Genomic DNA, 14,416 nt, shown 5'->3' on the forward strand with positions numbered 1-14,416 from the left:
AAGAAGGAGAGGAATTACAAAATTATAATTTCAAAAAATAGAAAATATTAAAAAAAAACAAGACAAACATTTTTAAAAAGATATTGACAGCAGTAAGAAGGGACTATTTTGTCAAAGTCATGCCTGGACAGACAGGAAGAGATCATGCCAGCTGGAGCCCCATGTCCTACATTTCCTCTCTTCCTCCCTTACAACCCCTTTAAAGCCCCCTTCTATCCTCGGGGTACAGAGCGTCTCCACACTGACGATGCACCTGCCCTTCTTCCCAGGCCACCACCGCCCCTGCTGGTGTGTGGAGGAGCCCTGTCAGTGGGGCCAGCCTGTATCCCTCCCACCCCACCTCCTGCTGCAAGTTCTCCCTTCCCCTGATTCATGAAAGCGCTGCAGCTCTTCCTCCTGTGCCCGGGATGGTGTGACATTGTCTTCTTGGGCCTGTGCTTGTGAGAACCCTTCACTCTCTCTACACACTGCAGCAAGAGGCAGCCAGACCAGCTTCTCTCTCTAGCGAACCGGCTTTGCATCAGTGATTTCATCATACCCAACAAATGGTGAAACCACAGCACAAATAATACGATTCTTAAAATTCAGAGAACTATACAAAGAAGAAATTGAAAATAGAAATCTAAAATGTCTTACTCAGAGAGTGGGTCTCCCTGCTCCTACACTTGATACACGTTTTGGATTTAGAAGATCAGACCTACCCACTGAACAGCATACTATGGACATTTCTCCTGCTTCATAAACAAAGAATTTCAAATGCCTATACAAGCAGATGTTACTTTCTCCTTAATTTTGACATTTTTTTTAAATCAATCGTAAACCAGGCGATGGTGGCACATGCCTTTAATCCTAGCACTCAGAAGGCAGAGTCAGGATCTTTGTGAGTTTGAGGTCAACCTGATCTACAGAGCAAGTTCCAGGACAGCCAAGGCTACACAGAGAAATACTGTCTCAAAAAAAAATCAATCATAAAATATTTTTTAAGTACATACTATATTAGTTGGAGTTTCTGAGAGAAAAAGAACCAATGGGATATATTTATAAAGTAACGTACTGATTCTCATGATTTGGAAGCTGACAAATACTAGGATGCAGAGTGAACAATCCTAAGACCCAAGGAAATTGGGTAATTGGTTTGAGCTGGAAACTAGGGAAAAACAATGTCTCTGTAATGAGTTCTCAGTCAGGAGGAGCTTTGCTCTAATCTCAGGGAGGGTAAGATTTTTGCTCTGTTCAGGCTTACAACTGAAGATGAGGGGCATCTGCTTTTGGGGGTCTACTGACTGAAATATTAACCTTAACCCAAACACATTGCCGCAAAAAGAGGAATGTTGTACCAAATATCTGGGTACCCTGTAGCCCAGGCAAGCTGGCCCATAGAATTAGCAATCACACCCAGAGAACAATGAACTGTAACAATGATCCTGAGTGGACAGTCATCCAGTCTCCAGCGGATCGACACTGTTTACTACACAACATGTTAGTCTGTTTTAGAAATGAGGAAACAGACTCAGAGAGTTGAATAAGTTTATCTAAGCAGCTCAGCTAGCACATGGCAGAGCTGGAATCCCAGACCTCTTAAATGCCTCCGCTGGGTGTGGGCAGTTTTCCACGCGTCCCAGAGTTCCTCCCTCCCTCAGAAGAAAGAGAGCTGAAGGCAGTAGCTGCTGCTCAAAGCTCAGGGAGAGCCGTGGCCTGTCTTCATGTGTGAACACGCTGGACGGTGTGCTGTGTGCAGCGGACAGCTACAGAAGGCCCCCACTCTCCTTTGAAAGGGCTCCACGGAACATTAACAGTTGCTATTTACTGAAAGCCACACCCTTGCGCTTTGTTCGGACACCCACTGTGCAGTGTTTACCACAACCCCGTGCCCTTCCACTACCCACTCTGCCGTGGAGGAGCAGCATGCCAGGCCTGCCACAGGCTGCGGTGGGCAGGAATTCTGAGGCATCCCTTTAATACTAATATCTTCGGATCCACAGAAGTCTCCTACATTGTCTCATCTGTCCCCATGGGCCAGTTCAATCCTGTTCCATTCCTCTCCCAAATCTTTTATAAACAGCTTAAAATGTGCATGAATCAATCATTCTGTAGGTGTGTGCTGACTGCTGACTCACCCAGTACGGGCTGGGCCTCCCTCTGGAGAGATGGTTCTTATTGCCCCACGTGCTGCTGCTGTTCGCCATTGTCTAGCCCCCTCCCCACCCTGCCCACTCCATGCTTTAAGGAAACATTGTCCAATAGCAAGCTTTACTGTAAGCACCTAAGTCCATCTTATATACAGACTCCTCTGTCCTGTGTCCTTGTAGCCCCTTTCCTGGGTGCTCTGGGAGTTTCTTTTATCATGACAATATAATCAGTCCTCACAGTGCTGTTGAGTTGATTTTGACAACAGCAAGAATCCCTTTCGGACAGAGGGAAACACTCAGGCTGACAAGAGTGAGTTCCTTATCCAAGTCCAGTTAGAAGCCATATCTTCCAGGCCAGAGCTTCTGGTGTAGCCTGTAGATATCAGCTCTGATGAAGTGAAGCTCTGTGGCCCCTCCCAGTGTGGGCCACATCCAGGACAGGATTTGTGGGAAGGCCCGTGTGGAGGTCAGCATCATGTACAACAATATAGGTGCACAACAAAGAAAGTCATATTAGAAGAAAAATGGGACAGAGGAGTACATGTTACTGACAGACAGAAGCAGAGCTCCATGGTCTTCATTCTTCAGTGAAAGGCCCAGGAAGGAGCTGAGACTCCTATCTGTCTAAAATTTTGATGGGTGGCTCAGCTGGGTCCCCTATTCCCAGTAGAGGTGGCTTTAGCTCCTATTATATGTTGACAGAAAGTCAGCTAATCTTTTAACTGTAGGGCACTTAGATCAGTGAGTTCTCCGTGGCCTCATCACAGCCTATACTCATGTGTCTCGTCTCTGTGGCATGATGCTTCCATAAGAGTTTGATCTGACTTTCCATAGAGTATGGTTCCAAAGCTGTGACCCAGATTATTGAGAATGGACAGTCAGGTCTCAGGCAAGGCCTCTAAAGATGGCAGATCAATAGATGTACAAGGAAACTCCATCCTTAGTACTCACAAGTTTCCAAAAAAGGGGAGATAACTCTTGCTTTCCAGGCTGTTTCACATTTTTCTTTTAGACAGGAATAAATTAACTGCAGGTGCTTTGCCAGCAGTGGCGACCAAGATCTCCCTGGAGCCTGTGGACAGAGAATCCACTTCCCACATGACAGGGGTTCTCAGGAAGCTTATTCCTACCCAGGCTCTGTCAACAACTGATTTCTGTAGGAGAGCGCTCAGGGCCTCGTTTCTTGGCTTGTAAGAATTTGTCCCAGTTTTTGCGTAGGTCAAATGTAGCCACATGAAATGCTTTGTTGACAATAGAATGCAGCATTTTCCTTCAAGATAAGAGGGAGTGTCTTTTGATAGATAGAAGCAAGGTGGGGAAGCTCAGGAGAGCAGTGCAGAGTGGTAAACACCTCCATCAGATCAACAGAAAAGTGTGAGCTCTTCCTAGGTCCAGAGACTGCGGTTTAAGTGGGAAAATGTGCTCCACTGAGACACAGTCAAGTCTTGGTTGGGATGAAGGGTTAGGGTTGCTGACAAAGGCATAGTTACACTTGATCTGACAGTCTCGGCTGACCGGAAAGGTGCTTGGAAAAAGGATGCACAGATGACAGAGGAGCTCAGAAGTGTCAGAGCGTGTTAACTGCAGCAACATGTTTAGAAGGGAGTTGGCTGTCAAGACAGGTCAAGGTGGGCACGATGGTGAGGCTGGAGCTTAAGGCTGAAGAGGCTGAAGACATCAGGGACCAGAGTAGGCTAAGGGAAGGGAAGGGGGATGAAGGTATGACTGGGAGGGACACATGGGCACGAAGGCATCAGCCTGGTGAATGGGATGGAGAGAGTGAGCTCTATGCCAAGGTTACCTTGAGGAGATAAGAACCAGATCCGAGGCTGGCTGCACCAGGATGAGACCCTGGAGGTAACAGGGATACCAAGGGTCAGGGCAAACTGTCCGGAAGAGCTAGACAGGAAGGGTAGGGATGCCCAGAAAGTATAGTGGCCTGGACACACACTCCGATTTTAAATTTTATATGAATCATCTATAAACTAGTCAGTACACATATAGTTACCATTCTGGCTGCAGGAGAGACACCAAGGATGTGGAAAACAGGGCTGAGAGTGAGGAGTGTTTTGAAGTTGAAAACTGCTGTTTATGGTTGTTTTCTTTTTGAACACTAGAGGGCAATACAGTCACGTTGAATGCGGATCAATTTTGTGTTTGGACTGAACTGAGTGTTTGAGTATCTTGCTTGAGTTTTTAAGAAAGTTACAAAGATGGCCTTTTGACAGACAGACATGTACAGGAGCCTGGGGCAGAGATACAGTTAGATAAGTACTTGGTACCCCATCTCCTCTGAATTAGGTTATAATTGCTGTGATGAAACACCATGACCAAAGACACTTGGGGAGGAAAGGGTTTATTTGGATTACACTTCTACGTTGCTGTTCATCACCGAAGGAAGTCAGGACACGACCTCAAACAGAGCAGGATTCTGGAGACCAGAGCTGATTCAGAGGCCATGGAGGGTGCTTGTACAGCCTCCTTTTATGTAGAACCCAGGATCACCAGTCCAGGAATAGGACCACCCGCCATGGGCTGGGCCCTCTCCCATCCATCACTAAGAAAATGCCTTACAGCTGGATCTTATGGAGGCCTTTCCTCAGCTGAGGCCCCTTTAGTCAGATGACTCTAGCTTGTGACAAGTTGACATAAAACCAGCCAGGACGTCCTACTTGCCACTTCCCAGGTGCAGGCTCACGGGTCCAGGTTTTTACCTCCAGGGCTAGCCCTTCACCCTGCCTTGTCTGCTAGGAGAGGCGCTGGGAGAGAGGCTGGGGGACCGGTGTTTGGTCGCTCCTACATCTGTGGGGTGGGGTGACAGGGACAGCTGGCTGGCTGTGTCTGTGGTGTGGAACAATCCAGACAACTTTGTACGATTTCTATAAGACGCTGGGAGGAGGAGGAGGAGGGTTGTAATAGGGAGCATGGGGCTTGATGGTGATGAGAGACAATGGGTTTGTTCTCCAGAGGATGGAGACCTATAAGAGGAACTTGTGTGAAGGAGGCAGAGGGGGCAGAGGAAGAGATGCCACCAGCATTGGGGCCCATCTGATCTTCCATGTCGAGAACCCAGGGGTGTGGGTGTCACTGTTGAAGAATCAGCAAAAATATTACCCACCCTATTCTTACACTTTTGGTTGTGAGCCCAGCCTTTAACGGCTGAGCCATCTCTAGCCCACCCACCCTATTCTGAGAGGGGCCTTTCCTCTCTCACTCCCTCTGAGAGGCCACTCAGCGATGGTTGTCCAGTTCCGGGTACCTTCAAAGGGCACTTCAGTAAGACTAAGCCATAAGTGCAGGCCGTCAGGACTGGAAGATCAGGACGACAGCCAGAGGCTGCTTGCAATTCAGGGGGTTCGGACCATTCCTTTGAAATTTCTCTCCCACAACCAGAGTGAGAAGGCCGGCCTACAAAGGACGGTACAACACTGTTGCCGTTCCTTCCAGGAGCAGGTTGGCATGCACTGCTGCAGAGATCCACCGGGGACACCAGAGGCTTATGCAGGCCCTGCTGTACTTAGTGCAGTGGCTAAGGACTAAGACAGAGAACCACTCGGCCTCCCAGGCTAGGGACCATTGACATGGGGAGGAAGATGTGTCCCCAAAGAAGGGACACACTTTGTCACTTAAAGCTCTCTTGTCCAGCTCGCTTCTTTAAATTTAACAAGACTATAGAAACACAATTTGGTAGCTGAGCACTGCAATCCCATTTCCAGATTTTTAGCCCTTCTTGACTGATGTCCATAGGAAAAATCACATGACCACAATAAACCAGATCTCTTTCCTAAATGGACGTGAAGTCCTAAAATGTCTGTGACTGTGGAAGCATTTAGGAAATTGCAAAGTGTGGCATCTGTGTGGTTTTTCTTCAGCATTTCCTTCTCTTTGCAGAAGACATCTGTTACCTAGGTAAGGTTCCAGGCTTCAGGTCAGACCCTTTAAACCACCACAAAGACTGTATTTTGGTTCCAGCCGGCTTCCCTTTGCAGGCTGCTGGACCACAACGGCCGAACAGCCTGCACCACTGAAACCCTTTAAAAGACTTTTGCCCTGAGCAGGGAGCACTCCCCTTGTGTTTTTAGTTGCCTAACACCAGTCACTTGAGCTAATCTGAACAGGAGACAAGGACTGGCTCTTGAGTCCCCGGTCAAGGTTCTGTTTACAGATACTCTGTCAAAGAAGGACATCTGTCAGGCTCAGACCTCCTCGGTTTATTACAGCAATTTCTTATCATAAGTAAGCAACAAGGTGTTTAAATTTCACACATGTGAAATGCACATTGCGTTTCCTAGCAGGTGACAAGACTCCATCAATATTTTCTCAGTAAGGCCGCTCTCAGATTAGAGATTTGCTTAAGGAAATGGATGCTGTCCCTGACACTGGACTGCAAGGCGGGCCTCATTTGTAGTTCCATGTCTAAAGCCATTACTTCTACCTCCTTGAACTTTAGCTCATTCATTACCCACCTCGGTCACAGGTTGGTGAGAAAGGAAATGGCAAGTCCTCTCCCCCCCACACCCCCCAACACCCAGATTATTAGCTCTTGAAACAAAGCTCTGCATAAGTTAGAAATTATCTCAGAGCCACCCAACCTGTTTTCAAAGCCAAGGTCCACTATCTCCTACCTGAGGACCTTGGGTAATTTTCTAAACTGCTCCCATCTTATAGTTTTCTTCTATAAAATGATAATATAAAATGGCTCAATGAATACTTTCTTTTTAAAAGTAGTAAAAGCATGCTTTATTCAGTAATGATTATAACAGAGAAGGGAGTATGGAACTGGGCTCCATTCTGAGTCCAGTATGAGCCAGTCAAGATTCACCGCTCGGGGCAAAGTCTGGACCAGCAGATGGAAAGTTACTAGAAAGGCACCACCAGGGATGGGAAGGACTTGGGTGGAGTAGACCTTAGTGTTCTTATTGAATGTAGCTCAGGGTACTGACTGCGAGGAATGGGGAATTTGATGAAATATTGAGAGTTATCAGACATTGAGATGGGGGAGTCTCTTCTAAGCTCAGGGACTGGCGAGATGGGTCAGTGGGTGAAGGCGCCTGCTGCCAAGCCTCAGAACTTGAGTCCAACCCTGGAAGCCCCCTGTGGTGGAAAGGGAGAACCTGCTCCTGAAAGTTGTCACACATGGCATGTGACTGCCCACCCACACAAAGTAAACAAATCAATGTAATAAAAAGTAAGAATAACCTGAGTCCTCATGACTCACCCTCAAATCATGTGGTCCAGGCCAGGCACAGAGACTAGGCTGTAGTTCTAGATGGAAAAGGCTGACTGAAGTTCAGTCAGAGTCTTTGCCATATGATCATGAAAGCAATAACACTGTGATCTATTGAGACAGCACTGAATTTTAAGAATAAGAAATTCTCTATTTTTTCACTGTTTATACGATTTTAGTACTTAAGTGAGATAGCCTTGTTACTGCCAGCTACTCAAATCTCCAGCACTGTTACCACCACCTTATCATTACCGCCGTTGTCATGGCAACCATCTTTGTCTCACTGGGTAAAGTGCCTCACGTGACAGAAGAGAAAGCAGTTTCCACTTGTTGTATAAGTCATTCAACTTAGTGGTGCATTATAGGCTTGGGATGCAGTCTGTCAGGACTTCATGTTCAAACTCTTAAAACACCTCTAGTGTACTAGGTTCTGATGTGGGGAGGGAAGAAAACAATAACCACCCTCCCCAGTTCCAACTGCTGCTGCTCTTCCCCCTCCCCTTGTGTTCCTCCTCCTACTTCTCTTTTTCTTGAGACAAGGTCTCTCTACATAGTCCTGGTTGTCCCTGGAACTCACTGTTTAGACCAGGCTAGTCTTCACCTTGCAGGAGGTACACCTGCCTGTTTCCCGAGTGCTGGGATTAAAGGCTGTCACCACTATACCTGACATTATTATTACTTTTGAAAACTTTTTCATACAATATATTCTGATCACAGTTTCCCCTCTCCCAACTCCTTCCAGATCCTCCCCACCATTTCACTTACCCAACCCCATGCTTTTCTCTCCCTCTCTTTAGAAAACAGACAAACAAAAACCCAAACTAGAATTTAAAAAAACCATAAGAAGCACACACAAGCTCGCACACACACACACACACACACACACACACACACACACAATTTCCTAATCAGTCCAAACTAACCCCATTATAGCAATGGGCTATAAAAGTCCTCAGTGTAATTGTTGACATTTTGTAGTCGACAGTTTACAATAGTCTTGGGAGGTATTAAAGAGCCCACTGCTATTCCTCTTTTACAGAGGAGACACTTAAAGAGAGTGACTTGCTGGAAATCTAAGAAAACAGGACTATTATTTTTTAGATACTGGAGCTTGGGTTAAATTCTATGAAGCCAAATTTGACTTTGTGTTTAATCACATGGATGTCATTATCTTCAGCAGACGGTTCCTTAGGAAACCTGAGCTGTGGAAACATCTTCCAGAGGGCGCCCGGCTAGCAGGTGTTTTCCACATTACTTGACTGAAGAGCTCTCTGAGTCTGCTCTCTCTGACGTGGGGTCAACAGCAGCTCTCAACTGGGCAGCTCCCTAGAACCACCTGGGGACCTCTTTAAAAATGCCTCCAGCCCAACCATGGTGCAGGATTTGGCTTTGGGTTAGTTTGTGTGGTCCTAGGCATGAACACTCTTAGACTCGGTGCCTGCCATTCTTGAGCATTCTGGTCTAGTTCTTCCTCTTTCACCTTCTAAGTTTCAGTACTTTCTACATATTTGTAGATTTGGCCAAATTAAAATCTCAGCCCCCTTGTAACTTTAAAATTATATTAGTATTTTTCAACATCTCCAGGTGGGAAACAATGGGCCTCAGCTTTGAAACCAGGCTGGTGGGCTTTGTAGATAAAATTATCAAGAAAAAAAAGTTAAAAAAAAACTTATAAGAATAACAAAACACTCTGGGAACTAAACTGTTTGCTCTCCTATGACATATAGAACTGGGTTCTACAGAGCGGCCGGGTCGTTATGTAGTTCTGGCTGAGACGCAGTGGCATCTTCATTTGACAGGACCTAAGAAGCAAACCCGGGAAGTTCCCTTTCCAGTTTCATTAAACACAGTGAATTCTGACCAGACTGTCGCTCTCTTTGAAACTGGTGTGAGACTGGATATGTAACCCAGTAACAAAGTGTTTGTCTGGCGTATCTGAGGTCCTAGGTGCCATCCCCAGCCCTGTAGACCAAACCAAACCCCAAACCCAAACCAGCTGAACAGCAGCAACAACAAAGAAAACAAGGTGGCCTGAGTTCTACAAATAATAGTAATGATTATGATGATGATAGTGATGACGATAATAATAGTGATGATGGTGATAATAATTAATAATCATACCTAAACAGCTGCTGCTTGTCAGACTTGTCATTTCTGAGCCACACCTAACAAAAGGTTTATTTCTGCTCATGGTCTTGGGGGTTTCTGTCCGTGGTTTTCTGACTCCTTGTACTTTGGCAGGACATTGTGGAAGCAGCATTATGTGGAGGAGGAAGTTGTTCACCTCATGGTAGACAGGCAACCCGCAGAGGGGAAGGAACTGCGGGATCACGTGTGACCTTTACAGCCACATCTCCAGTGACCTACTTCTAGCTAGGCCACCTCTCAAAATAACATAACCACCTGGAGACTCAGCACACGGGACTGTGGGGGGCACTTCATACTCACACCATAGCAGTGATGTCTGGAGGTGACACAGACTGTAACAGGGACAGCAACATTGCCTTTACCCACGCTGTTAGGAAGCCTTTGTGTGAAGATGTCGTTAGAGCTCTGTGTCACCGCACAGCCTTGTTCAGCGTGAGTGCTGGGTGAGCCTCCTTAGATAGGAATTCAAATGAGAGACCAGGTGCTCCCACATTCACCGTTTCGTTGAGCATTCAAGGACTTTGTCTGATGAACAGCACCACAGATTCTGTCCTGGTAGATCAGGTATTTCTTCACATAATCCTAACCATACGTTTTAGTTGAGAATGATGTCTTAAAGGCTCTAAGAGCCTCTAAGGGGACAGTGAAGACTACTTCAGTAGAACACAGGGGGGAAATTAGTGTATTCGTTTATTTTTGTATCTGACCAAAGTACCTCACAGAGACAACTGGGAAGGTTTACTTTGAATCGGGTTTCAGTCAATCATGGCGGGGAGGGGAGGGGAGCCACTTAGTCTGTGGCAGCAAGAGAGCGTAACAGAGAGCCTGTTCACGGCGTGGCAGGCCAGGGAGGAGAACGGGGTAGGAACCAGGACTGGGTACAACCTTCAAAGGCTTGTCCACAGCGGCCCACTTCCGCCAGCTATCCCGGCCTCCTGAAGTTTCCAGAATCTCCCAAATGGCACTGCCAGCTGAGGACAAGTATTCAAGCATGAACCCATGGGACATTTTGGATTCAAACCATGACAATTAACATTTCACACTCCTCTGGCCACCAATGTGGTTCATTTCAACCTTCCACCCTGGCTTTTCTAAGTCCTCCTTTTTAAATGTGTGAACCATTCACCTCACAACGCCTCTAGTTTAATGCTTTCAGATCCGTTGCCTATGTGCCGTCCATCGATTCTCCCTTTTACTAATATCACCTGAAACTCTTCCCTTCAGTGAAGTCTCAGCAGGCTCTGGCTTTCCTTTTCCGTGGTGTGTGCTCAGAAACCCTCTATGTATAGGTGTGTAATAGCATCTTACGCATGAGGGTATACATATGTAATACACATACATATATAAAGGAAGAAGCCCCTTTTACTTCATCCTCCCGTTTGGTATATACCAGCAATGGCTTCATGAGGCTCTTTTCTGATCTATGTGGTTGTTTTTGTCCAGGGAGGCATGGCCAGATCTGTCTACTGCTTTACATGACCTGGCAGCATCTACCCCAAAACCCACTTTTATGCTTCCTTGAATGGCTTGAATACCGTCCCTTCTGGAAGTCTGTGACTCTTGAGCCCCACACCCCCAAAGTCTGCGTCCTTTTTTAAAATCAGTATTTTTCTAGCACCCAGTCCTGTGCCTGGACCCAGCAGGTGACTAGTTTGAGAGAACAAGTCAGTAAGAACCTACAATTTCTACTTTATTCTATTATTTTTTGTTGTTTAAAAAAATGCTTTGTTGCTTAAGCATAGCTACAGTTCCATTTTACCCAAGAGTTTTACAATACACTTTTAAAGCTAATGAATTACGCAATACTAAAATATTAATGACGTAAGAAAAATAAGTGTGAAAAATATTGAATGTTACTGAACTGTCTGGTGTTAAGTTGAATTTGGAACAGCGGCTGTAGTTTTTTTTAAAGCTATCCACCCTTGTCAACACGGCAAATATTTTCATTTCTTTAAAGGACACTGTCCTTAGGCTGAAGTGATGCTGGAATCTGAGCACTCAGCTCTTAAATCTCTTTAGGGGTGTGCCCTGCCTCCCGTGTCTCTGTGATGGGTTGCTTCCCAAACTCTGACTGGAAATGAGGATGAGTGAGGTTGTTCTTTGCTGTCTAAAATCCAAACGCCCTCTAGAGGCGGAGTGTTCTGCACGGAGCTATGGAATGGCTTCAGGCCTTCCTGTCCTGCTAGGGAGGAGAGACCACCTTTAGGCCGGGAGCCACGCCACCTGAGTCTGCCATCAGTATGTTCTTACCAGCCATCGCTGGAGCTGTTTTCTCACATGACTTTCTCGTGTGAGCGTTTGCGATTGTTTAAAGATCAAATGACTGTGAAACTATGGGAAGAGTTGTATCAATATAGTAAGCCATTAAAATGCCCCTTTACTATTTCCCAGTAATTTTAGCTCAACTGGTTAACTAGCCTTAGAACAAAAAAGACAATGCGATCTGAAGGGAGCCACTCCGCAGGTGAAGGGAGCCCAAGGGAAGCCCAGGGCGGCTCCACGGTAGAGCTGGCCGAGCAGCGCACCAGCCGATGAAGGGTGGATGCTGCGTAGGTTCGGTGTCACGATGCTCTGTAATAGCAGACTGTATGGTCATGTATGTTTTATTCATCCTTTGTTACGTTTTCCAGAGGGATAACCAATTGGCTGATAAAGTAACAAATGAAAAGTAACCCGACTCCATTGGCCTGCGCAACCCGGCGGCAAGGATGGAAAGGAGTGGGTCTTAGCTCTGCCTCAGCAGGACGGCTATGGAGTAGGGCTCCTTTCCTGCTGCTGCTGCTGCTGCTGCTGCTGCCGCCGGCTCTCTGCACACCTGTTTCCAGACCCGGCGAAAACAGCACGTTCTTCCTGTCGGAGGACAGAATTGGAGTCATAGGAACAGGTACTGTGGGCTATTGGAAACACGCCTGAATTGCCCCGTCTTCAGGTTGCTGTTTATATAAATACGAATGCAATTAAGAAGCATTTATGTCCAAATAGCAAATAAATGATTATGCTAGGGACAGTGATTACTTTTAAAACATGGCGTGTTGTTTAGATTATGAGAGGTACCCCCAAAATGGCAGGGCCTGTTTGTTTCCCCAGTGACGGCCACTGCGGTGTGCTGTCTAGGTTTAACCAGCTAATCTCCCGGTCCACACTCGTGTCTTCTAGTCACGAAAGAACCATGCTAAGAAAGGCATAGTTTGATTCTTTTTTCATAATTCACGTACTGCAGCATGGAAGAAGAGCACCCTTGGATCCCTGGAATTAGAGTTTTTAGAATATTAGTTTTATTGTGATCCAGTGCCCATCTCTGGCACAGCGCTGACCCTTCTTTCAGTTCTAACTCGGGCCCAGAAGCAGGTGAGCAGCATGCAGTTTGGTGACAGTGGTCAATGCTTTAAGAGTTTATGATGCTAGTAGAATTATAATGCAGCCAAAAAGTCATTTTCAGCTCAGAAGATTAAGTATCAAACGTCAATTGCTTGTTGACTTTCCAAGGCAGCATTTCCCCCACTGGATGGCTTATAGAATTCTGCTTGGGAATATTAGAATTGAAAGGTATTAAGAAGAATTTATGAAAATTAAATTTACATGCAAGATTAAATAATGGGCCCATTATTTACTACAGGAAGAGGTTTTATAGGCAATTTTGACTACAGTTGTCTAGCTGGTATTTCTTGGGACATAATATCTTCATTTTCACATAAGGATTTCTATGTATTAATCTCTCTGAGATGAAATGACACCTGAATAATACATGAAGAGTCTGGTTCTGAGCCCAGTGAGGAGATGAAGCGTATATTGTTGCTGCTTACACATGAAGAAAATGTGCAGTTTTCCTGCACATTTCAGAGCCAGCCAACTAATAACCACACTGGCCAACTTTTTATGATGTCCTAAATATAATACAAATGCCTTGGGGCATTTTTTAAGTACCTTAATTTAGAGACATTGAATGTCTAAAGAGAATTTTTTGGACATAAGGCAAAGAGGACATAAAATACAGCAAACTCCACACCACCCTTTGTGAGCATCGCCAATCTACATCATCAGGCAATAGTCCACTACTACATTTAACTTAGCAAGAATAAATTATAACACAGACTTCTCAAGGAAATGATGATTTGAAAAACCTGTAAATTGAAGGAGCACCAAGCTTACCTGGCTATAGATTTTCATTTAGGAAGCTAATCAGTGAAATCTGTCTTTATTTTTCCATTGGGAAGAGGAATGTAGGAAAGCATGGGCCCGGGGGGCAGGGAAACATCCCATGATGATGTATCCAGGACTTTTCTCTGGAGGGTTTAGGCATAGCCCAATCTTCCTGTTCCGCACCAGGGACAGTTTTGAAGGCAGCATCCTTCAAAATAATATTACAATGATGCCTGAAGATATTGCCAGGATCCCTGGCCTGCCCTACTCCCAGTGGAAAGTGTACTAAGTCAGTATGCAGGCACTCTCATCCCTAGGAACTTTGGGTGGTTCCTGTAAATCATGTAAATGCTAATGGCTAGGAGGCTTTGCTTGTACATGAGAGCCTCTTATGCCTGATAAAATGATGCTGGATACCAAATCTAACATTCACCTCCTGTCAGGGACTGGCCAGCAGGGGTCAGCACTGAGAACCAGGAGCTTTGGTATGGAAGGTGAAGCAGGCTTTTTCATAGGAGGCAGGGGCAAGTTTAGCAAAGACCAGAAGGCCTCAGGGTTGGGCTCTGAGAGCAGCCATGGGACTATTTGGAGATGCTTCAAGGAGTTTTGACACAAAGATAATCTTCTTTTCTACTTACTTGGCTTACAAACTGCTCTGTAGGCAGAAACTCCTAAATTTTTATGTGGCTCTTGCAGTTCTTTAGAGTATCTCCTCTCCTATTTTCCTTTGGGAGTTCCCTCTTAGTCTACAGTCTTACTGTATGTGCTGAGA

The 14,416-nt window shown here is 45.7% G+C and overlaps 1 protein-coding gene across 3 annotated transcripts in view; it reads left to right on the forward strand.

The window, feature by feature from the left end:
- Dnajc5b (DnaJ heat shock protein family (Hsp40) member C5 beta) overlaps positions 1 to 14,416 on the forward strand; it is a 77,604-nt gene that overhangs the window by 9,693 nt on the left and 53,495 nt on the right. For 2 of the 3 annotated variants that reach the window (XM_042270662.2, XM_006974672.4), the window contains exon 2: positions 12,135 to 12,388. The exons of the other annotated variant lie outside the window; for it this stretch is intronic. The gene's annotated coding sequence lies outside the window, so the exon portion shown is untranslated. The remainder of the gene's footprint in view (positions 1 to 12,134; positions 12,389 to 14,416) is intronic. 3 annotated transcript variants of the gene reach the window in all.

The sequence above is a fragment of the Peromyscus maniculatus genome, chromosome 2 (assembly GCF_049852395.1).
Source record: "Peromyscus maniculatus bairdii isolate BWxNUB_F1_BW_parent chromosome 2, HU_Pman_BW_mat_3.1, whole genome shotgun sequence".
NCBI classification, from domain to species: Eukaryota; Metazoa; Chordata; class Mammalia; order Rodentia; family Cricetidae; genus Peromyscus; species Peromyscus maniculatus.